The 25,064-nt window shown below is 49.9% G+C and overlaps 1 protein-coding gene across 2 annotated transcripts in view; it reads right to left on the bottom strand.

Moving 5' to 3' along the window:
• The window catches only part of PTPN5 (protein tyrosine phosphatase non-receptor type 5), a 54,439-nt gene extending 38,437 nt beyond the window's left edge, over positions 1-16,002 (bottom strand). The window contains exon 1 of one of the 2 annotated variants that reach the window (XM_027115699.1): positions 15,814-16,002. The gene's annotated coding sequence lies outside the window, so the exon portion shown is untranslated. The remainder of the gene's footprint in view (positions 1-15,813) is intronic. The other variant, XM_027115700.1, reaches the window with a different exon arrangement.
• Positions 16,003-25,064: the final 9,062 nt, after the last annotated feature.

Raw genomic sequence — 25,064 nt, 5'->3', positions numbered from 1 at the left:
TTTAGAACATCCAAATAGGGAAACTGAGGCAAGAGAGGTTAAGCGACTTGCCTCAGGTCACACAAGGTGTGAACAATTGTTTTCAGGTAGTTAAACCAGATTCCCTTTTGGGAGTTACCTCTCTCTTCCCCAGGTGCTCTGCTTGTCCCTTGCTACAGGGAGGGTCCAAGACCAGAGGTCACTCTGTGTCACACCCCAAAGCCTTCTAACACGCAGCCTTCCTGCCTAAGTTACTCAGTCAGTTTCTGTTGCTGGCAACCACAGAGCTCAGACTGATGCATGCCGCAAACTAGTGGAACAAACAGGCTCCGAGCCCAGGACTCCCAATGCTTAGTTCACTGCTATTTCCATCCTGCCAAGCTGCCTACCCTCCCTGCCCAGCTGTCCACTGTCCAGCCATCTGTCCCCACGTCTGAGCAGACTGCAAACTCAGAGTGTTCTGGATCCCAAACACAGGGTCTGAGTGTTCTCCGCTTGGGATGTGCCCAGATGAATGATGACTTCTCCAACTTGCTCTGTTGGTGGGAGACTGGGGCGTGGGCCTGGCAGGCACCCCAGGGAAGGGAAGATGGAAGGGTGCTGGAGAGGCCCAGCTTGCAAAGGGGTGGGGGTGGTTCGGCAACAGAGTTTTCCATCTTTCTTGTGAGTCCGATTCAGGGACTGGAACATTCATGTGTTCAGCTAGTGTTTACCAAACACCTACTACGTGCAGGCCACGGGGTGAGGCCCTGGGGATACAATGAAGTACACGCTCTCACGGCACAGTGGGGCAGTGCAGGTAAGCAAAAGGCAATGGAACACAGGTGGCCCGTTTGATGGGAGAAATGCAGGGTGCTGTGGGGATGCTGGTGAGGCCCCCAGTGAGGCAGAGGAGTCAGGGAAGATTCCCAGGAAGGGATCTCTGATGAGACATGAAGGAGGAGTGGCGGTCAGAAGCTGTGGAGTGAGAGAAGAGCAGCTGGGGTGTGCCAGGCAGAAGGAGGGCCCATGAATGGGCCTGGAGTTGAGAGGAAGCAGGGCACACTCAAGGAATGGAAAGAAATTCAGTCTGACAAGGGCATGTGGGAAGGGAGTACGGACAGGGAGATTTACCGAGGTGCTCACTTGTGATGTTATTTCTTCGTGTCTTCCTCCTCCCTCCCCTTTTTCCCAGAGACATAAGGCAGACCTTAATTCTCACAACAGCCCTAGAAGGAACATACTATCATTACCTGTAGTTTCTAGATGAGAAAATAGAGATCCAGAGAAGTGCAGTGACCTGCCCAAGGCCACAACGCTAGTAATGACAGATCTGCTTCTCGCCGCCCATATTCCTCAGCTCTCTTCTCTTCTGGCTTTCAGCCTTCGTTGTTAACAACACTCTGAAAATAGGAAGAGAGTGAACACGAACGTAACAGCAGACTACAGCAGTTGCGTTATAGATGTTCTTTGAAAAATCCTCACCAGAGGTCTTTGGGGCATCATCCCATTTTACAGATGAAGAAACTGAGGCTCGGGGGTGAAGTGACTGTGCTAGACTCTCACAGTGGGTGAGTCAGTGAAGGAGCCTGAGGGAGACTCCAGTCCCCAGGGCTCTGAAGGAGCTCACTGCTGCGGGGCCATTACCTTGTGTGTCCTCCCCAGGAACAGAACAACAGGAAGTGCTGCCCTGGACCCCGACCTCAGGTTTCTCCACCTGAAGCAGCGGCCCCGGAAGCCCTCCTTGGGAGACTGGCTGGAGTGGAGAGTGTGCATGATGGTGGCAGCTGTGCTCCGTTACTGGAGGAACAAATGTGCTCCATGGCCAAGGACCCAGCAGCCCTGGGCTCTAGTCCTAGGCCACTGTAGGACCTTGATCCAGTCATTTCCTCTAATCTGAGTGTCAGTAGCCACAAATGAAAATCAAAGGAATTGAATTTAATGACTTTTAAGGGCCTTTCCTTAAGGTCAAGTTTCAATTCTGGGGCTATCAAGGTTTGATGAGGCGGAGGTGGTGGAGTGGCAGGGAAGCAGCAGAGGGTGCTCCCAGCACCAGGGAAACAAGCCCTTGGTCCATGCAGCCTGGGGCAGAGGCTGCCCAACCTTCAAGTGGGGAAGGTGTTCCCACCCCAGCCAGTTACTCGTGGAGGCCCAGCTGTGTGGATCAGTATGTACTGAGGACAGTCCTATCCGTGTGGTGGACAGGAGCCCAGAGATGATCAATCAAACAGCGGGATTTCAGAGCTCAAAGGTCATCTGGTTTAACCATCTGCTCTGCAAGATTCTGAAAACATCCCCCTTCTGCTCCCTCTTTCTACACTCCCCATACTCCAGGTATACAGTTTAATTTACAAGGAGGAAACAATTACAAATGTGAAGGCGTGATCACACCTCTCAGGAGGGGGCTGTTCTGGTATTTCCATTCTGTTAGATGCTTGCTCCTACTTACCTTGGAATGCACTTTTCCCTTCAGGGAAAAGCCCCCTTTTCCCTTCTCTGCTTGGAAAACTCTTTAAGACCCTTTCAAGACCCTGTTCAAATGTGACCCCTTCAGCAGAACCCTCCCTTAGGAAGAACTGGGTACCTGCCTTCTGTTCTCACACTCTATTCGGTGATCATCTATTGTTTCAAAAACTTATTTTATTTTTTCATTTTATTTTTGGCCATGCCACGTGGCATGTGGGATCTTAGTTCCCCAACCCGGGATCGAACCCGTGCCCCCTGCCATGGAAGTGCAGAGTCTTAACCACTGGACTGCCAGGGAAGTCCCTCGGTGATTATCGTTGATGCCTGTATCCCCACCTCACATGGAGCTACCGGAACACAAACCTGTGGATTATAATCACGGCAGCCTCCTTTTACTGAGTGCTTACTGAGTGCTGGATGCCTTGCCAAGTGCTGTACATGTATTACATCACTCATCCTTCACCAAAACCCTATGAACTAAAACACCGTTAGCCCCCTCCTACACATGTGGAGATAAGGACTTGGAGAGACTGAGTCACTTGCTCAAGGTCACCCAGTTGGTAGGCTGCAGAGGCAGGCTTCAAACTCCGTTTGCCTCAACCCCAGGCCCAGGCTTTAGTGAAACCGCTAGGTGTGTGGCCTCTGATGTGGACGTTCCTGTTTCCTGTATTTAATACCCTAGCTGGCAGCAGACAGATATTCAAGACCTATTCTTGAAAAAATAAATGAAAAGTAAGCTAGGGTTTGAGCATTTATATATGGCTCATTAAAAACGCCACAAAGCGCAGGCTTTGGGATTGGGCTGCCCGAGTCTGAATCAAGGCTCCCTCACTGGCTGCCTGATCTTGGACAAGATACTTGACTTCCCCGTGCCTCAGGTTCCTCATCTGTGAAATGAGGAAAGCAGTGTCTACACTTCAGAGGGTTCTTACGGAGATTAAATGAATTTTGATCCTCACATGAAGTTTTTATATGAGATGCATGCAAAATGCTTAGACAGGGCCCAGTAAACTCCTAAAAATGCTGTCGTCTAGTGTGTCAGGCGTTGCCTGCTTCTCAGTTAATACAGGACTTCTCTCCCATAGGTGAGGTCCACGGAGGCTCTGGGATGAGTCTGGTGGTGTGCTAGTAAACTGGTTCTCAGACAAAAGAATCTTTTAAAATAAATAAAAAATTAAAAAGCCATGATTTGTGGCATTTGCTGATTTCCCGGGTGTAAAGGCTCCCACCATGGCTGATTTCAAGCTATGAATGTGAAGGGTCATGCTCCCAGTCTTGGAGGAGATGAGGAGTTTTGCTCAAACTCTCTGTGCCTCAGTTTTCTCATCTGTAAAATGGACCTAACTCAAAATATTATAGGTACACAGTAGTAGTACCTAACTCAAAATATTATTGAGATGAGAAAACATAAAACTCTTATAATAAGAGTTCCTAGCACAGAGCGTACCATGTAAGTGGTAACTAATATTACTGTTAAGAGTTTTCACAACACTCAGTCTCACTGCTGCTTGTCTGGCTCAGACACTGGCCCCATCCCAGCCCCTGGCTTTCCGCCTGACGCTCTGGCAGGCAGAGTCTCTGTCTTGGTCGTCTGCCTTCTAGGACTGAGGCCTTGTCCACTCTTACAGCTCTGCCCCCCCCCACTTGGGAGGGGGCACTGCTGGTTATACACCCACCCTGATCACAAATGATCTTGTGCTTCTGGTCTCTACCTGTCTCTGGTTTTAGCCCTAGATGTCCCTGATGCCAACCCTGGGCCTCGATGCCAGGGCTGCCTGTGCCTTGGCCTGGATCATCCATGAAGATCCTGTCTGGCATCTGCTCTGCTCTTCGTCGCTTACAAAACCACTTCTCATAGGGCTCGTATGCACTTACAGAGGGGAGAGCTGGGGTACAGAGCTAGGTCTGCTCCCACCTGCAGCTAGGGAAACCTCTAGCTCCTGCCATACCTCCCTGGGGGGTCTGGTCCTCTATCAGGGCCTCACACTCAGCCTCTGATTTAACCCTTCTGTGCTCAGGTTGGGAAGATCCTGGCACTTCAGGGTTTGGTAAAAGAATCAGGCAAACAGTCAGAGGCAGGGCCTGGGAGGCAGAGGCTGTTTGGAAACTTTAGCTAGGTCTGAGGCATCTTTGCCAGGAGAGAGAATAGAGTGTGAGCCAGGAAGCTGAACGGAATGGGAAAGAGGAAAAAAAAAAAAAAAGAAGAGGGGACCAGGAATCAAGGTTGAAAAGGGTCTGGAAACCTGAGGCCTGGGGTGAGCTGTCAACAGACTCTTCCGTCACTGGTGGAATACCTCGATACACAACAGACTGGCCATTCTGAGGCTGCATACCTTAAGGCAGCCATGGTCCTCTGCAAAATAGCATGGATTTGGAGGCCAAGAGACACGGGTGAAACGCTGTGCTCTGCCACCCTCTCCCCACGGGGCCCTGGACCAGTGTCCTAACTTCTCTGAGCCTCGGTTTCTTCCTCTGGGCCATGGAAGCAATAGGAGCTGCTGGCCGCAGGGTTGTGGTAATGACCGAGGAAGTGACTGAAGCGCACAAAGTATGAGGCGACCCAGGGCTGACTTCCTCCTCGTCACCACAGCTGACCTGGCTTGAAGCTGCATCTCCTGGTGCCCTCTAAGTCAACCCGGCACGGGAGCCAGGCAGTGCCATCGGCTACAAAGCTCTGTCTCCTTCTTCCTCAGGCTCTGCCAGGTGTTCTGGAGCTAATGAGAACGACGCAGGAGAGACCAGCTTGAGGATGAGCAGGGACTCTCCGGGAGAACCATCCCCTCCCCTCTGGAGAGCCCCGGGCTGTTTCCAGGTCCCCAGGGTCAGACCCAGAGCCCTCAGGAAGGTGGGGCGCCAAGAACTGAAACCCGATGGTAGGATTCCCCAAATCCTCCTCCGCCATGTGTATTGCCCCGCCTCCCAGCCACGCCCACTCTTGCTTCTCAGCTCGTTTCCCCCATTCCTCCTTCCTGGACAGGGCTCCCTGCTCTTCTCCTCCGAGATGTGGCCCCTGCTCCTCCAGGGCCTGCCTCAGCTCATGCCGCCTCCAGGAAGCCTCTCCGGGGAGTCTAGGGCACGTTGACCTCTCTTCTGGCTGAATTCTTCCCCCACCGTTTTGGTTTGTAACTTGGCACCTCAAAATGGACCACACTCCACCCTGGGCTGCACCCTCCCTCTCCTGTCCATAAACTTGGCTTCTGTGTGCTGCCCAGGCTGGGAGGGGGCAAGGGATGAGCCTCCTTCTATAACCCCCAAGACAGGGAGTCCAGTGCAGAGAAGGAGGGATGGAAGGCCAGGCAATGTACATCCAGCTCTTTCTGCACATTCAAGTTTGGAAGGAAGATGGGAAGGAGCGACTAAACAGTAGAAAAGAGGGAAGGAAGAAGTGAGTTAAAAGGAGTGAAAGGGGAGGGAAGCGCCGCTACGTGAGACTCAGGACCACAGTCACAAGAGGACAGATCAGACCATGATCCAGGCTGCCTTGGATCATGCTTTAAGGCTCTCTATAGATTTCGCGATTATGTAAGTCTCTGGCTCAACAGACTCCTCTTTGAAAAACTCTTGGAACTCACCTCCTCCAGGCGGCCTCCCATGACTAACTCTACTCTTTTGCCCATCCCCTTGGCTCCCTGAGCTGTACTGCTTTGCACTCATCAATGCCCATCCATTTCCCATGATGCCAGGTCCTCTGCGGGAAGGGCTGGAGGTCTCTGCCTCACTGGCAGTGAGTTTAACGCTACATTTTTCATCTGTAGTCAAAGATTACACTGTCTTTTTTCATCACCTTTCTTTGAACAATTTCAGACAGTATTTTGGGGATATATTTTGCACAGTTATTTTAGACCCAATCTGCCTCTAAGTAACCTTGAGACAAGACCTGCTGTAATCTTAGATCCGTGTCTTTACTATCAGGCTCGGTATGTTGGGCCTGCGAGGATCCCCAGATGACTAAGTCGTAGTCCCTGCCCTCAACCAGCTTGCAGTCTTGTGAGCAGAGTCAAATTTGTGCTAACTGTCAACAGAGGCTGTGTAACGCGAGTGCCTGGGAGGGCAAAAGGGAGAGTCTGGGAAGCTGGACAGGGAGGTGATGTCTGAGCATCTCAAGGACAAGCAGAGTTCACCAGACAGTGGGGAGGATGTTCCAGGCAGAGAACACTGCAGGGGCAAAGGCCAGGAGAAGTGAGAGGGCAAGGTGAGCTGGGAGAAGGCGGGCACCTCAGTGTGACTGGACAGCGGGCAGGTGAGGGGCCTCACATCACACGGCAGAGGGCTTCGCGCATCTGGCGAACACACACTGACTTTAACTCACAGCCCACTTTTCCTTAGTTAGATTAAGGCAGGGACCGTCATTCTAGTTGGCATCTAGAGATCTGTGTGTGTGTCAGGGAGGGTGAGGGTGCAACAACACAGATGAATCTCAAAAACTACTTTATGACACAAAAGACCGCATGCCACGAGTCAGACAGAAACGGCAACAATGGTTACCTCTGAGGGCAGGTACTGACTGGGAAGGAGAAAGAAGGGACTTTGCGGGATGATGGAAATGTTCCACATCTCAAGCCCGGTGATGGTTATTCAACTTCATACAATCGTTGAAACTCACTGAATGGAACGCTGAAGGTCTGTACATCTTCTCATTCGTAAAACAGACCTTAAAAATGCGTGTGAGCGTTCTTGCTTGTCACAATGACTGAAGGGTCCTCCTGGGAAATATTCAGGGGAGTAGCCAGGGATGCTGTCATAACAAAGAACTCCCCCACCCAAAGGCCAGCAGGGTCCCTGTTGAGAAACACTGCTGTAGGCCATGGGGAGCTACAAGGGGTTCAAAGAGCAGAAAGAACTGGCTACACCTGGGTTCTGGGAAGACGGGGCTTTTGAGGTGATGGGAGCCCACAAGGTCCAGGTATCTTGGGTGTGAAGTGACACAGAGGTGGACATATGACCTCCACTGCCACTCCTGGGCCTTACATTTGGCCAACTCCAGCCCACTGGTCCGAAGCTGCCCAGGCCCAGGAGGTGCCCTGGGATGTCCCTCTAAGGCATCCCAGAAGGAGGCCAGCTAAGGAAGTCAGAGGCGGCAAATGTAAGAGGGAAAAGGACACATCCCACCTCTGGCCTCCCTGCCTCGTGATAAGCACCAGGGATGCTGACTGTGATCACCTTCCTCTGAAATGCAGTCTCAAGGAGGCGCGGCGCCCTGGGAGACCGGAGTCACGGGAAGCAGGGCTGGATATTGCTGCTGCTGCTACCAAAAGCCATGCTCTGAAATCATGGGCAAAAGAAGAACACAGCCAACTTAGACTAAAACGCTTGCCTGACACCTTCCTTCAGGAAGCCTTCCCTGACCACCACGCTGGGCAGGTGCCTCTGCTGTGTCCCCACAGCCCTCAGCTCATCACCAAAGCACAATTACTACCTAGGTGTGAACTCTGGCTCTGCCACTTACTTGCTGTGTGCTCCTGGCAAGTTACTTAAGCTCTCTGAGTCTATTTCCTTATCGATAAGCTGAGGATAATAAAAACCTTGTGCAATGAACTGTGATAAAGATTAGGTGAGATAACGTAGTAAGCACTCAGAAAAGTTAGTATTTCAGATTACTGTAGCGAGCATCAGTACAGACCACTGTTGCCCGGTTACTCTCTGGTGCCCCCAACGGACACACACAAGCTCCTTGTGGGCAAGGTCCTCATGGTGTGTGGATTTCCTGGAACAGTGAATACCTGCGTGCATGAATGAATTCCCTCCCTAAGATCTCTCCTGAGAGCTTTCTTTTCCCACTCACAATGCGTCTAAATCACAATAATTCTTCAGAAATGGAGGGTGGATTCATTTGTATTCTGTTCCCTTGTCTGTCTCCTCCCTCATGCCATGCAGAAACCTACACAAAATTTACTTTAAAAAATGAATGGGTTCTTCCTGGACCCTCCAGTCCTAAGACTTCACTTAGTGGTCTTTTTTGATGAGTACACAAAAATCCTTAATAAAAAGCACCCCGTGGTTCCTCAAAAAATTAAATACACATTTATCATTTGATCCAGCAATTCCACTTCTAGGTATATACCCCAAATAACTGGAAGCAGGGGCTTAAGCAGATACCTGTATATCAACGTTCATAACAGCATTATTCCATCATTCACAATAGTCAAAAGGTGGAAGCAACCCAAGTGTCCATCAACAGATGAACGGATAAGCAAATGTGTTATATACGTACAACGGACTATTATTCAGCCTTAAAAAGGAAGGAAATTCCGACACACACTACAACACGGATGAAGCCTGAAAACATTATGCTAAGTGAAATAAGCTAGACACAAAAGGACAAATGGTATATGATTCCACTTACATGAGGTACCTAGAACATGTGAATTCATCGAAAGTAGAAGAGAGGTTACCAGAGGCTGCGGGGAGGGGAGAATGAAGGAGTTATTGTTTAATGGGTACAGAGTTTCAGTTCTGCAAGATGAAAAGAGCTCTATGGGTAGATGGTGATGACGGTTGCACAACAATGTGAATGTATTTAGTGCTACAGAACTATATACTTAAAATGGTTAACATAGTAAATTTTATGTATTGCACCGTAATTTTTAAAAGGCACACCAAAACAAATCAATAAAATGTTGGAGGGACTCCATCTGAAATCTGACACTCCTCCATCACACCCTCAGCGCTCTGTGACTTTGGCCTCCCGGCCCATAATGTCCCTCTCCATCCTCTCCATGGCTCCAGCTCTGGTGTCCATTGTTTTCTTTCTACCCCAGGACCCAGGACCACGTCATCTGTATCCATGAAATCAACCTGCATCTGTCCACAGACGACATGTACTTTAACCTTGTGCTCTTTTTTCCCCCTCCCCCGGGTCCTGTCATACCCTATTGGGGATGCTTAAATCAGATGCCTTGAGAATCTGAGATGGAAAAGCTGTGTGCTTGAAGATGTTCACTGCTATGTCCACCAATTAAGAAATGATTAAGTAAAGTATGGAAGCCATTGAGGATAGAAGAAGGTCATGTATGAGTACAGAAGTTACAGGGAAAATGTTAAGTGAAAAATGTTGGGTACAAAACTAGATGTGGACTCATTTCAACTATAAAAGATACAGATCTATAGAAGAAACAGAATGGGACATATAAAATCGTGGTTCATTTTACAGTTGTTCTATAGTAGGTTGTGTTATTTTTACAGTGTAATTTATTTTTCAAAGGCTGGCACACTCTTAGGCAGATAATGAAATATACAATCTTTGGAGTCCACTTCAGACGCCACATGCCACCCACCACTGAAGTCCACTGAATCCCTCCTGAGCGGCTTCCAGAGAGTTGGGGGAGAAAGGGAACATTTCCACTCTTAAGAAAGACATATCAAAGCTTGGTATGTCTCTGTAATGACATCAACCAACCACCTCACCATGCAAAGGAAGGGCAATTCAGGGTCTGTATCTGCAATCACAGTAACAGGAACCAGACTTGGCCAAGAACAGTTTATCCCCTACATTAGCTCAAAGTTAGGAATTCTCACCAAGATGCTTGCTCGCTTACAAATTGTGGATCCCCTGCATCTAGCTCGAGGAGATCCCTTCCCAACTCAGCATGCCACACCCCAGGTATGGAAACTTGCGTCAAGGCTGCTTCAAGGGGGACACAGGAAGGAGGGTGGCTTTTATTCTATGTGCCGCCGCTGAGTGGGAAAAGTTTTCTTCTGTCTAAGAGTCTGGGGAATTCTGGAGCTTTCCCAGATATTGGTGGCCAAGGTGCTTGTCTCACGTCTCACCAGATGCAAAAAAGATGGGGATGATATTGAAGAATGGGGGAAGACCTTATTTTCCGTAATGCCATGGTTTAAGGTAAGGAAGAGCTTTTTGATGATGGTACTGTTCAAAACCTCAATGGGTTTTTAGTTTTTTTCTTCAGCTGACCTGAGTTTCCAGTTCCTAGAGGTGAAAAAACATGCAGAATCAGATGGAATTTGGACCAGGGCACCTAAAGAGTCTAGGATTCTAAGAAGACTTAGACTACCTGTCAACTTGCCCTCTCAGAAGGTCCAGCCTAGTATCTGGCTCTGTCTGCTTGATGGAAGCATCCCGTCTCCTCTGTGACAGGACTGCCTGTCTACCTCCCATCCACCAAATCGTCTGAGTGCCACAGGGAGCCACAGGCCCACACTGTGACAGTGGTCACTGTCCTCCAGGAAGACAACAGTGTGGGCCTACAGATATCACAGACCGTAGTGCTTAGTGCCATAGGGGCCCTAGAAGCCCAAGCCCTACCTCCTAGACATGGGGAAACAGTTTGGGAGAGGGGAAGGACCTTGCCCCAGGTCACTTAATCATGAGTAAACTTCGGATTGAACACAGGTACTTACACACAGATAGCTGCGCTGACCCACACTGGTAAGAACATATTTCCTGGTGTGTGAGTTCAATTTTTGGTAAAGAGTGCCATACGTTTTGAAATGTTCACACACACCCTGTGTCCAACTGAATGCAGACAGAAAGCTTTAAACGATTAACCATCTTCCGGAGTTTTTCCATTCGCACTTATAGATCCATTTAAACAATTAATGGGGTGCTTAAAGAATTTATACTTCTGTAAATAGTTTCTCTTTCCCCACTGCCCTCTCTGCCATTTTTGGGAATCTGTCAAGTTATTGAAGATGATAATTCCTTGTCCTGCAAATATGGGCCTTTGGGCTAGAGATGAGTTTCTTTAAAATCTCTACAAGGGAAATGGCTGAGGGCATAAGAGTTGCACAAGGGAAAATTTGAAATGAAGCCAGAAGGTTGTATATTTGCACTGGAAAGGGGATGAGGGAAGACCAAAAAATGTTACCATTTTAATTGTTTTACAGTCACTTCGGGTATGTTTTACTATTTCGCCTTAGTCAACAGCCATACTGAACATACAGACGTGACTCAAATTTTCATCCTTGAATGACATCACAGATATTCAAATCATCTGAGCTTTATCATTTTGATCATACATAGCTTACTTATGCCCTTACTATGCTACAACAACTTTATTTAGTCCAAGATAGGAGGCTTCGTACATAAATGGTGGTTTCCAACATTCATTCATTAGACAACTATTTAGTGAGCCACTGCTGAGTGTCGGGCTTGGTTTTCTAGGCATGACGAACACAAGGAGAACAGGACTCCAGTTCTCTTGTACTCATTAACATCATACGACCTCTTATTCCTCAGGCCTGTAAGCACCTATGTGATCTGGGCCTGCCCCTCTCTCCTACCGTTTTCCTTTCCACCCTCCCTCTTGACCTATGTTTTCCTTTCCACCCTCCCTCTTGACCTATGTTTTCCGGCCACACTTGCTGTTCCCTGAAAACACCAAGCTATTCTTACCCCCAGGGCCTTCGCACTTGCGGTCTCCTTTTCCCAGAATGCTCTTCCCCAAGGTCACTTCCTCACTTCATTCAGGTCTTTGTTCAAATACCACTTCCTTGAAGGCAATTCTTTTTAAAGGTAAATCTCTTCCCCCACAGTCAACCCTCATCCTGCTTTATTTGTCTCCAGAGCATTGCTCACCTCTTGAAATGTTATCGTTTGCTTACGTTTTCTTTTCTGTCTCCCTTGGTAGAGCTCGGACAGGAAGTTCATCTTTTTCAGCAATGTATCCCTAGAGCCTAGAACAGCCTCACATGTAACAGATGTTTCTATGTATTTGGATAATAAGTGAATGAATGAAGGAGGAAGGAAGCAACTGGCTCTGGACACTTTGAGGTGCTCGGTGAGCCAGCTTTGCAGGAGTCATTCTGGTACCCTGTCAGATCATGGCCCTCACTCCTGAGCCTCCCCTTCCCCCTCCGGCTGGGCTCTGTCTGAGAATGGATACCCAGCCACTCAGGCTCCAAACCTTACCGTCACTTCTCATTCCTCCCTCCCTCCACTCCCACATCCAATCCGCTGCCAGCTCTGGTGACACTGTGGCCTCCTGCTTCAACTCCTCTTTCTCTTCATTCTTACAACCCCTCGCCCCCCATCTCCCCTATCCAAACCCTCCTTAACTCTTACCTATACCGCTGTCATTGTTTCCTACCTGGGCTCCCTGCCAGCAGGCTCTCCCCCTCCAATCTGTTCTCCATGGGGCAGCCAGAGTGAGTTTCCTAATGTCCATGTTTGATCATGTCTCTCCCCCACTCAAAAACTAAAGGCCGATGATCACGTGGCTTGGCACTCAAGGCTCCCAGCAACTGCCTCCACCTTCCTACCCAGGCTTCCTTCTCATGGCTCCTCTTTTATCCTTTTTGCCCAGTTGGAATGAATTGCTTTCCAGTTTCTACACACGTCCTAGAAGCCCCCACCGCCGGCTCTCTGCTCATGCTGTTTCCACTACTTATAATATTTTCCTCCTTCCTTCCATTGTACAAATCGTTTAGACCCAGCTCAAATGCTACCTCACTTCTCCAAGAAGCCATTCCTCGTCTTCCAGAAGAATAAACCCCTCCTTCTCGCTTCTATCCAAGGGGTCATCTGTCTCTCTTTTCGGACAGGTTTCAGGAAAGGACAGGCAACGTGACATAGAAGAAAGAGTTCAGAATCTGGGGTCAAAAGCTCTGAGCTGGAGACACAGCTCTCGGGCTCTGAGACTTTTACCGTACAAATCCTTAGATAAGTTAAACTCTGAGTCTTAACTTCCGCATCTATAAAATGGGAATAATAATGCTATTGATATCATGGGTGTGTTATGAGGATTAAATATAAGTGACAGTGTGTAAGAAAAGCTTTGACTGTATATAAACTATCAAATTCAATCATCCTTAGGTGAGAAATAACTGATAAACAAAAGCGACTTCTCCCAGGGAACTTCATGGATGTCCTATGCTGGTTGAGCCCTAAGTCCAGGAATAGATCAGTAGAGGAGGGATTTTTTGAGGGAGAGGGACTTTCAGGATTCAAAATCTCATGTCCTTTGGCAATCTGAAGAAGGGAAGAAGTGGAGGGTGGACTTCCCTGGTGGCACAGTGGTTAAGAACCCGCCTGCCAATGCAGGAAACACGGGTTCCAGCCCTGGTCCGGGAAGATCCCACACGCCACGGAGCAACCAAGCCCGTGCGCCACAACTACTGGGCCTGCGCTCCAGAGCCTGCAAGCCACAACTACTGAGCCCGTGTGCCACAACTACTGAGCCCGTGTGCCACAACTACTGAGCCTGTGCTCTAGAGCCTGTGCTCTGCAACAAGAGAAGCCACCGCAATGAGAAGCCCATGCACCATAACGAAGAGTTGCCCCCGCTCACCGCGACTAGAGAAAGCCCGCGCAGCAACGAAGACCCAACACAGCCAAAATAATATGTAAATAAATAAATATAAATTTTAAAAAAAAAAGAAGTGGAAGGTATATCCATAAGGCTGGGGCCTTAATGATATTAACAGCTACCTCTTCGGAGCTTTTTTTATGCCCCAGGCCCTGTGCTAAGTACCCTACATAAATGATTTCATCACAGAGTAATAGAAGAGGAAAACTATAAGTGCTCCCCCCCTTCCCCAGCCCCCCCCCAACAGTTCAGACCTAAAAGATATCCTGACACCAATCCAATGATCTTATTTTTTGGAGAAATTGAGACCCAGAAAGATTGTAAGCATTCACTGCAACTGTCCAGCCAGATCTCTTCACTCTGAGGGTGAGACCCATGGCACTGCAATAACCCACGGGCCACTGCTCATTATGAAGTCTATGTAAATGGTGCTTCTGGAGCACAACGCCATTTACAGGCACAACCATGTGAGTGGTGGCCCCTGGAGTTATGCCAGCTGGTCACCCTGTCTCTGCTCCATGCCAGGTTGCTCACCCAAGAAGGAAGCTCTTGAGAAAAGAACCTCAGGCCCCTAGAGACTGAACACTGTCCTCCTTGCCAACTCCCCCATCCAACAGAGTCTTCTCAAAGATGACTGACTTTATCCATTCCCCATCCAGCTTGCACTCCATCAACATACCTCTGGGGGCACCCTCTCTGCACCAGGCATCGGGTTCAGCTCTGGGGATACCCAGCTGCCTTTGAGGGAGCCTTGCCTGAGCCATCACCCGAGCCTGGTGAGGCTGTAACTCAAGCTTCCCCAGCAGCTCTGTCAGCAACACCAAGAGGCCGCACTCAACAAACATCAAGGAGGGAGAGGTGGCCGGACAGGAAAGACTCAGAGACCTCTACAAAGGGATGATGAAGGGAGCCTGGTTGGATTAGAAGACCTAGGCCCTTAAGGAGGGGGGTAGAGTGAGGGGGAAGGCACACAGTCAGGTCAAGGTGGGGGAAAGGGGGATGACTCCTTGACCATGACATTACCTGGTCCAACTAAGGACACTGGTTCAGTGACTCCTGGGAGAACCAGGACTAACACCCTGGAATCTGATCTCCTGTCCAGGACTGCTTCATTCTCCCAAACTAAATCTCAAGATCTCCTCTGAGGCTGAAAGAGGCAAATTAAAGGCCAGCCTTTTTTTTTTTTTTTAAACAGTAAGTATGGTAGGAAATGAATGGCACCTGATGCTCCAAAAGGGGGCAGGGCTGGAATTACAGAGACTTTCCTGACAAACTCCGGTAAATTTTTGGGATCTGGGGTTTCAACAAGGATAAGGATGGAATTGTATAGGAGAGAACATGAGTATGAAAGCCAGGGATGCTAGATTCTAATGCAGGCTTTGCCAGTAACTCTCCCGTGACCTTGGTCAAGCCACCTCACTGGGTCTCAGTTTCTCCGTCTGTAGAATGAGGGCGTTGAATGAGTTCCCAAGATTCACCTGGTCTTGACCCTCTAAGGTACATGATCCTTGGTAAAGTAAACCCCTCAGAAGTCTGACCCGAGCAATCTCCACGTTTTGCAGGAGCCTGGGCCTCATCCAGGAAAAAGGGGCATGCTGGGGGAGGGGAACACGCTGGGCTTTCATTTTGGGGGCGGGTGGGGAACTGGTGGTTTAAGCTACACGGTCCGGGGGAGGCGAGGCGAAGCGAAGCGAAGGCTGGGAGCCCCGGTTTACAGGCCAGCAGGCTAGCGACGATCTCCAACCTTCCTCCGGAGCTTCAGACCCTGGAGAGGTAGGTAATGCAGCCAAGAGCCGCGCACCAGCCACGGCAGCAGAGAGGCTCGCACCCCGGACCACCATCCCGATCCCTCCCCTCCCTCTCCGGAACCGCGCACGAGCTTCGTGGGGAGTGGCCGCTGCTCTCTCCCCTCTACCCAGCGCCGGGTCCCCTCCCAGGCGTGGGGGACCCCTCCCCCAGTCCCGGGGCGTCGGGAGCCCCACGGGGGCGTGGCGGGGGCGGGCGCTGGCTTCTGCGCCTGGGGGTCTGGAGGAGGTCTCAGTTGCCGGGGCTCCCTGGGAGGGACCCCGCGCCCTCCACCTTCCACCTCCCCACACAAAGGCGCCGACGGAGGCGCCGCACTTACCGGCCAGAGCTGACTCCGGGCGCCGACGAGCGGGCGGGTAGGCTGGCGGGAGGATGTGCGCGCGCGAGTGTGCGTGTGTCCCTGTGTGTGTCTGCGCGAGTGTGTGTGTGTGTGTGTGTGTGTGTGTGTATATGTGTGACGGGGACCTCGCCGAGCTCCGTGCGTCTGCGTGTGCGGGGGCGTCCGTCCGTCGGTCCGTCTGCCCGGCGCTCAGTCCCGCGCTCCGTGCGCGCTCCCTCTTCAGATCGCCTCACCAAATGCGCTTCGGCTGCGGAGTCTCGGGCGCAGCCGCCAGGTCGGCTCCTCGCCCTTAGTCCCGGCTCCGCCCCGCCCCCGGGCGGGCTTGCGCCGCTTCCCGGGAATTGCGCAGGGCCTGAGGGGCTGGCTAGCGCGGGGGCGGGGAGCTCCTGCGGCGCCCAGGGCCCAGGTGGGGCCGGGTCGCGGACCCTTATTCCCCGACCCGGATCTCGGGCGCCCCCCACCCCGCAGCTCCGCTCGGAGTCCCCTCAGGCGCCGCCCCCACGCCGAGGTTGCCTGGACCTGGAGGGCGGGGGAGCGGGAGCACCGCATCTATTTCATTCATGATTTTCTCCTCTCGGGAGCCCCAGGCCCGGGTTGCGCTGCTACGGCGGCCGCCAGAGGGACACCGGCGGGGCCGTGCGCGCCGAACCCGGTGCAGGACCGCCAGGCAGACAGCTGGGGGTAGGGAAAAGTGAGACAAAGGGGTCATAGCCGGGGGGTGGGGGGGAATTGCATGGAGGGGGTGCTGTGGCGCTCCCCGCATGATGCCCGCACGATGCCGTTGCCGCACCTGCACAAGCAGAGTGGTTGCATACAGCGGCGCGCACAGTGCTGGATACCCAGGACCCGCTCCAGGACTCGGGAGAGGCACTCGCCTTCCCACCATTCCCTGTTCAGTCTCTGAGGAGCAAGACCTTTCTCCGCCAGGTCTCACCCTCCTGACGCGCATCACGGGGCGTGTACCTGTCTAGGCTTTCTCGTGGGCACCGGCGGCCTGGACGCGCAAGGAGCTGCCCACGCGCCCCACAGTCCCACTTTTCCCAGGCTGGCACCCCGCTGGCCGGAGGTTCCTGGCATTCCATCCCGATGGGGGCTTTTTGAGACGTTGGGAGGCATACAGGGCCGGCATCCTAAGCTTCGTTTTCACATGGGGAAACCGAGGCGCACCATCACAGGGCTACCACCCTGGTTCCAGCTGCCGTCCTCTTTCGCCTGGATCTCTGCAATAGCCTCCTTACTGGTCTCCCCGTTGCCACCCTTGGCCCCCTGCAGTTGATTCTCTACGAAGCAGTCAGAGCTATCCTTTTAAAACGTAAGTCAGATCGCGTTGCTCCTTTACTGGAAATCCTACAATGGCTCTCCATTCGTTCAAGTGAAAGCTAAAGCCCCTGTAATGGCTTGCAAGGCCTCTCATGAGCTGGCTCCCTTTTATTTAACTCCGTAACCTCACTTCCTACCACTCCAGTCACACGGGCCTTTTTCAATGCGTCACCAACATGGCAGCCACCTTGTGGCCTCAGGACCTTTGCACTGCTATTTTCTCTGCCTGGAAACTTCCTCCAGATAGTCAAATGGCTTGCTCCTTTACTTCTTAAGTGTGTCACCTCAAAGAGGCCTTCTGTGACCACCCTATTTTAAATGCAGACCCACTCCCCCCATTTTCTCCATGGTAGTCATGACCTTTATTTCGTGTTCCTTGCCTGTAGGGTTCACTAGCCCTTCACTTCCAGCTCTCACCTTAGTCCTTTGGCATCCTAGTTCTCCAGCCTTACCACACTACTCTGTTCTCTAAACAAACTGCATTTTCCCATTTCTAGCCTTTGTTCATGCTGTGCTTTCAGCCTGGGATACCATCCCCTGCCATGTCTTACCTAATTTTTAAGTTCCAGTTCAAATACCTCTTCCTCTATGGAGGCTTCTCTCATATTCCCAAAGACACTCAGCCCTCATTCCTTTCTGTTTGCTATAGTAACGGTTCCTTGTCTTTTACCCCAAGTGCCGTATGAAGTCCTGAGTCTCCTCTCTCTCCAGTTCCCAGCACTGAAGGGACCATCAGTCCATGTTGGTGGATCAAGGGCAGTGAATGGGAGGCCCTGGGCTGGGCCTTGATTCATCTTTTTTTTTTTTTTTTTCTAGGAGGGGCACAGAGCCCAGCTGGGTCTTGTTATCCTCAAGTTGTTTCTTGTGGAACAAGGGGAAGGGTCAAATGTCAGATAATGGGGAAACTGTGGGTAGATGTGTCAGCCAGTGCTCAAGGGCCCACTCTCCCTCCCTGAAAGTATCATCTCCGTCATTCAGCATAAGGCTGATTTTCCCCAGACAGTGTCAGTGTAACAACAGCAGCTACCATAAATGAGCGTTTGGTATGTGCCAGGCCCTGTTTTGTATGTTTTCAATGCTCTGTTTAATCTTCATGGCAATTTTGCGAGGCAGGCATTTTGATGTCACCATTTTCAGAAGAGGAACCAGAAAGAAGTGACTTATTTACAGCCCTACAGTTGATATGTGAGGGGTATGTGTTTCAAATTAAGATCTAGCTAATTCCAAAGCCCAAGCTCATAGGGCAGAGACCCTGGTGACTGATGAAGTGAGGGAGCCTCAGCAAGGTCACCCTGGCCCAGATTTTTTTTTAAAATTTATTTATTTTTGGCCGTGTTGGGTCCTTGTTGTTGCATGTGGGCTCTTCCTAGTTGTGGCGAGCGGGGGCTACTCTTCGTTGCGGTGTGCAGGCTTCTCATTGCGGTGGCTTCTCTTGTTGCGGAGCACGGACTCTAGGTGCATGGGCTTCAGTAGTTGTGGCTTGCGGGCTCTAGAGCGCAGGCTCAATAGTTGTGGCGCACGGGCTTAGTTGCTCCGCGGCACGTGACGTCTTTCCAGCGCAGGGCTCAAACCTGTGTCGCCTGCTTTGGCCGTCGGATTCTTAATCACTGCGCCTCCAGGGAAGCCCTGGCCCAGATTTTTGCTGAAGCCAGCTTGGGAGTCACAAGGGCGTGGCTCTCCAGGGAGGGTGGGAGTTGGCAGATTTCTGTCAGTGGTGCCTGTGATGCTAGTTGACTTTATGAAGGACAGCAACCAGCTGTCCTTCATAAAGTCAACTTTGGAAGGCCAGCACTGCCTCCTAAGCATTCCTACCTGTGTGCTCTGGGTGCAAAGCCCAGCCCCAGCTGTCAGGTGTGGATAGCAATGCCCATCTCAAAGGGTTATGGTGAGGAAGGAGTATGATAATATACCTAGAAAATAGTAGGGGATCAAAAATGATCTTTCTCCTTTGCTTCTTGTAGGGAGTTTCTATCACATAGAGATATACCCAAACTTGTCTTCTGATCTCGTATCTGCCCTGTACACCCTCTTATTTAAATGTTCCAGATTCCTATAGTCCATTGAGTGTTGCCCTCGGGTACAGATAAGGAAAGAAAGTCTGACATTTATTGAGGGCTTTACAAATAAGCTCTTCACGTTGCTTCCATGGACTCTCTTCTTTCTTCTTCACAAGCCCCTTAAAAGGGAGGTTCTGTTATTACTGATGAGAAAACTGAGGCACAGAGAGGGCAAGGGACTTCCCTACGGCCACAGCGCTCACTAATTAATAGCAGTAATGAGATTCTAACCTACGTCTGACTCTGCACTCAGCAAGCACCCCTCTTCCTTAACCGCATCACCATGGAAAGCAGCCCCATTGATTTCCTTTCTCTTCTCTTATGGGGAAGAAGGAGTGTTCTGTGAGGTTCACGGCAGTGAAGTAATTGTGAGGTTGGGAGGATGTAGGCTTCTTGAGTCATTTTGTATGACTCATTTACCCGCTCTTGATGAGGGGAGAAAGAGGGCTTTGGGAGGGAGAAAGATGGTCTGAGTAACCAGAGAGTGGCTTGCTGGTGGTTTCTGATGCACTGTTGGAGTCAATATTTCTAGCTTATGACCTCACTTGCAATTCACTCTATCAGTAATGAAATGTTTTGCTTCAGTGAAAATGTCCCCCATCCAGATTTTTATTTATTTACTTACTTATTTATAACCCACCCCAATCAACAAAGGATTTGAGGTTGCTTACCACAGGAGTAGAAACCATAAAACAATGTTAAAATGTCAATAAAGATAGAGAATCAGGACCAAGGAAAATGTAAATAAACTTTGAGAGACAAGGCTTAATCATTACAGCCGGTGTTTATTGAGTTCTTCCGGCATGCAAAGGAATTTGTGTACATTATTTCATTTAATTCTTAAAAGAGTCCTACGAGGTGGGTGCTATTATTATCTTTATTTCGGGATATAGGGAACCAAGGCTCAGAGAGATTAAATACGATGCCCAAAGTCATGTAACTAGTCAGTGGTAGAGCCAGTATTTAAGTCTAGTTTGATTTTGGAACTCATGCCCTTAACCACTGTCCCGTCCTGCCTCTCCAGGGGACAAAAGACCACACATTTGCAGACCACAGGGGCCTCTAGAGTACTGGGTTTGAGTCTCAAATTCGGTTCTAATTTTCTTGGATATCAAAAAGGAAGGCCACAACAAGTTACATAGAACTAATGCCCTCACATCCTTCAGGTCTTTGCTCAATGTCACTTTCTCAATGAGACCTACCCTGACCACTCTTAACTGATGCTGGAGCCTGCCTGCCTCTTCAGCAGTTCCAATCTCCCTTTGTCTTTGCTCTTACGATGGCACATTTTACCTTCCGAAGTACCGGACGATTTATAAGCTATGTTATATATTTTAAATATGTTATATGCTTTATATAGCGCATAAGAGGTTCTATTATATATTTTATAGTAATAAATATACTTATGAATTACAAATTAGATTACTTTATCTGTTTAATATGTTCACTATTTTGTTGTCTGTCTTCTTCCACTAGAATACCAGGCCGCTTGGGGGAGCATCATCGTCTCTTTGGATTGCTGTTGGATCCCAAGTGTCACGGACAATGCCTGATATATAGCAGGTATTCAATACATTTTTGCTGAATAGTTGAATGATAATTTCAGAGAGGAAGGACAGAACAATATACCTAAAGTGGCAAAGTAGGTCATGTTGTTTTGCTAGCTCATGTTTTCCTTTCCTTCCCACTTTCTTTTCTCCTTTTCTTTTTCTCATTTCCTTGATGAATTTAGGCAGCTCTAGCACTTAGCTCTCAGAGCAAGTCTTCTGAGGCTTTTCTGATGGTAGACCCTGAGGGTCCCTATGGCCAGTGACCTTTGTGTCATTGTTACAGCAAATGCGTAAATGGGATTCGTGGTGCTGATTTTGGTGGAGTCTCTCAGTGAAAGCCGGATATTATCCCCACACTTAAATTGGCAAAGGTAATCCTTTTAGTGGTCTAAGAATAGTGTCCAAGTACCATTCCCAACGATTTGAGTTTTATAGCAGATGCTATGGGGAGGGAGACGAGAAAACAAAAAAGCAGAGCTTTTGTGTGAAACAATTGATTTAAAGGGAGGACATCCTTATGTTCCGAAGAGCTCACCTCCCCAGTTGTGTTTCCTGGCTGCAAGCCTGAAGATTGAAAAGCCAAGGTCGTTAGCGAGGTTTATCAGAGGAGAACCTGAGCTGAGACCAATTGCTGGGGTGGGTGTGGGTGTGGGTGTGATGTGAGCTTGCTTGGGAGCTGCCCACAGATCCTGGCCGAGCCTCCGGGAGCCGCAGACACCAGCCTGTCAGCTCAAGGTGAAGGCCAAGGGCACAAGGCTGCCAATCCCAGGAAGAAACATCAGAAACACTTGTGTCAGGAGGAGTGGGAGTCAGAACTTTGTCTCTCCCGTGGTCACTGCTCTGGGCTCCTGCAAAGCAGATTTATTCAACGAATATTTTATGGAGTACCTACCCTGAGTTAGCCATTGTTCCAGAGGCTGAGTACATGTTAGAGAACAGGATAGTCAGCTTCTCTGCTCTCACGGAACTTACAGTCTAGTGGGAGCACAGTGCCAGTGAACTGGGTGAAAACAATGAATAAAAGGATCATTTCAGACAGTGGTAAGTGCAATGAAGAAAAAGAAAAGAGAGTGTGGGTGATGGGGAGTGTAGGTGGAGAGGAGACACTTTGGATTGAGGGTTCAGGGAAGGCCTCTCAGAGGAGATAACATTTGAACAGGACTTGAGTTACAAGAAGGAGCTGATCTCAGGCGGCCTCAGCCTGCAGTGGCTTGAAGCAGGATTTTGGTTCCCGTGGCCAGAGATTGAAGTCAGGCTGCGGCAGTGAGTGTGCTGAACCCTAGCCACTAGACCATCAGGGCCAGTGGCCAGTGACAAGGCGCTGGCCCATCAGCTTTGTAGAAGTGAATTTCCACAAAGAGACAGAAAGTAGTGAAACAAGTAAAGTGTTTATTAGGAGGAAAAAGGGTACATGTGGCTAGACACACGGGCGGACTCCGAGAGAGAGTCGTGCCCTCGTGGTAGTTTGAATCACTTATATGGGGCATTTCTTCCAGATTTCTCTTGGCCAATCATCTTGCTTTGCCTGATTCTGAGTCCAGATTTGGTTTATCTCAGGGTCCTTCCCTGTGTGCACGTGCATCTCTTAGCAAGATGGATTCTGGCGAAGAGGCCTATGGGTAGGTTGACATCACTTACTATGGAGTGACGCCCCCTCCCTTTTGACCTCCAAGGAGCCTTTCTGCGCATGTGTAGTCGGGAAGGTCTCCTTGACCTTGAGAATGAGAAATATGTGGTCTCTTATCTGGGCAGGGCTCAGCGCCTCTCTCGCTCCTGCTATTTTGGAGTTTCTGTCCACAGGGGACAAACTCCAGCTGCTCAGCCTGGGGCCCATCTATCTCCTGCCTCAGAGCCAGCTGAGCAGAGTAGGGGAAGAGCTTCCCAAGCAGAACTTTCTCTTCTGGGCACAGCAGGAAGGCCAGAGAGAGAGATGAGGTGGGAGAGGAGGGCAGGAGCCAGGCTGCAGGGGGTCTTGAAGGCTGTGGGAGGAGTTTGGGTTTTATTCTGATGTGCCAGGAAGCTACGGGAGGTTTCTCAGTGGGGAGATTGATGAGACCTGGATCTGAACAGTGAGTGTCTGAGACATCACAGAAGCACCAGGAATCGCAGCCCTTCTGCTCTCAGAGGGCCCTCAGAGGCTGTGTGGCCCCGTGCTTCCCAAGCTGGCTGTGTCTCAGAATCATTTGGGGAACTGCTTAAAAAATATGGATTCTCAGGCCTCCCCCTGGAAAATCTGGTTCAGTAGGATGGAGGTGAGGCTCAGTCTTAAGGAAGTTCCCCCAAATGATTCTGCTAATTGGCCAGGGTTGGGAGCAACCAGCCTGGTCAAGGCCCCCATGTTAGGAGGGGTGTACTGAGGTCCAGGGAGGAGAAATGCCTTGCCTGAGGGAACACAGTGAGTTAATGGCCAACTAGTGTCCTGACCCCAGAGCAGTGCGTGGCCAGGGGTCTCTGGAAACAAGTCACAGAAGTGACCGTTGTCTAACCAAACAAAGGGGAATTGATTGGAAAGCCATGGGGAAGCTCATTGGTGGAAGGGAAGACTGAAGGACCATGCTTAGAAAGGTGGGGTTCAGGAAGCTCCAGAAGTTTTCAGGGTTGGGAACATCTCCACAGTCACACCCAGGTGTCACCACAAGGATACATGAGCACCTTTCCTGCCACTCGAAGTCCTGGGAGAGTGAGAGTCCGATTGGCTGAGTTCTGGTTGTGGGCTCACCCCACTGGCTAGGGGAGGGCACAGCTTGATTGACAGTCCCATCATACCTCGCCCAAGATTTCATCCAAAAGGAAATCAGAAGGCTGTTACCACAAGAGCAGCCCAAAATGTCCTCTACATCTGGCACCTCAGAGGGCTGTAAAGATCTGTCGTCATTGTCATCATTGCCATGATCATAGTAATACTTATTTGTCTACTACTTACAATGTGCCAGGTACTATTCAAAGCATGCTACATCTATTAACTCATTTAACTCATACTTTAAGGCTATGGGGAGGATACTGAGATAGATACTGAGCAAGGAAACTGGAGCAGAGCAGGTATGTAGCGACTAACACCTAGATCCTGCTTTTATAGGTTCCAAAGCCCATTTATACCTGTTGTCTAATTTCCTCCTCATGACAACCTATAAGGACAGGCACTTTTACAGATGGAGAAAGTGTGTGCACATGTTCTAGAGTCACACAGCTACTAAGTGGTAGAGTCTTTGGGTTCATATGTTCACGCATTCATTCATTCCCACACTCATTCGTCCAATAGCAATTGGCTGTCAGGCATCAGGACTGTGCTGGGTTCTGGGAGCTCACTAGTTAGCAGCTGTAGTTTCTTCTCTGCAGAAGTTCGCCAACTCCAGGGGCAGGGGCAAGAGAAAAGGCTTCAGCGTGTGTGTGGGTCAGGAACCAAACCAAACCCAACCAAAGCGGGGGCCTCATGTTAAAGAGTTTGGACTTCATCTTGAGGGCAACCGCGGAAGGATTTTAAACCGGGAGTTTGTGTTTTATGAAGACAACTCTGACTGCAGTATGAAGAATGGACTGGAGCGGGGTAAGAATAAAGGTAGGGAGATAGTTAGGGGGCTGATGCAGTGATTCAGGTGAAAAAATCATGGTTGCCTGGATTAGCATGATGGCCCTTGAGGTAGAAGGAAGTGAACAGAGTTGAGAGAGAAGTGGAATTGACAGGACTTGCTGATTGGATGAGGGTGCAGGGGGAGGGAGGGGTTTAAGAAGAGGGCAAGGTTTTTGACCTGGGCAGCTAGGTGAGGAGTGATGCCATATACTGTGGGTAAAGGCCAGCCGAGGGGCCACTTGGGTAGGGAGATGATACGCTCAGTTTTGGACAAGTGGTGTTGGAAGTTCCAGGGGACAAGGACACGGAGAGACAGGAGTTTGTGGGCCTTTGGCCTCCAGTTCCTATGCTCTACCCACAGTGCCTTGCTAATTTAGAATCTCGATCTGTCAAGAACACTCAGAAACCACAGACTGTCAGATCTAACTTGAGAGATCCCCTCACATTTCAGATGAGAAAAGAGACGCTAGAGAAAAGTGGTTTCTGGAAGGTCACAAAGTGAGTAGATGTCTGAGCCGAAGGCCTTCTCCCTACCACCCCCAGTACCCTGGTCCCGAGGGTGCACACAGGAAACTTGCAGCTCAGTCTAGACTCCAGAAGGGCTCTGTTTGGCCTACAACTAATTCAAATTAGTCGCCATCGTTAAAAAAAAATCAGGACATTGCAAGTACAAATCCATATAAAAATAACAGAAGATCTGGTAAGTTCAGGCTCACACGCCTACGTGACAGCGAC

This window comes from Aethalodelphis obliquidens, unplaced genomic scaffold (genome assembly GCF_003676395.1).
Source record: "Aethalodelphis obliquidens isolate GAN/ISIS:26980383/991018 unplaced genomic scaffold, ASM367639v1 scaffold14, whole genome shotgun sequence".
Lineage (NCBI taxonomy): Eukaryota > Metazoa > Chordata > Mammalia > Artiodactyla > Delphinidae > Aethalodelphis > Aethalodelphis obliquidens.
Note: the sequence above shows the minus strand (reverse complement) of the source record. Positions and strands in the feature narration are given on the sequence as shown.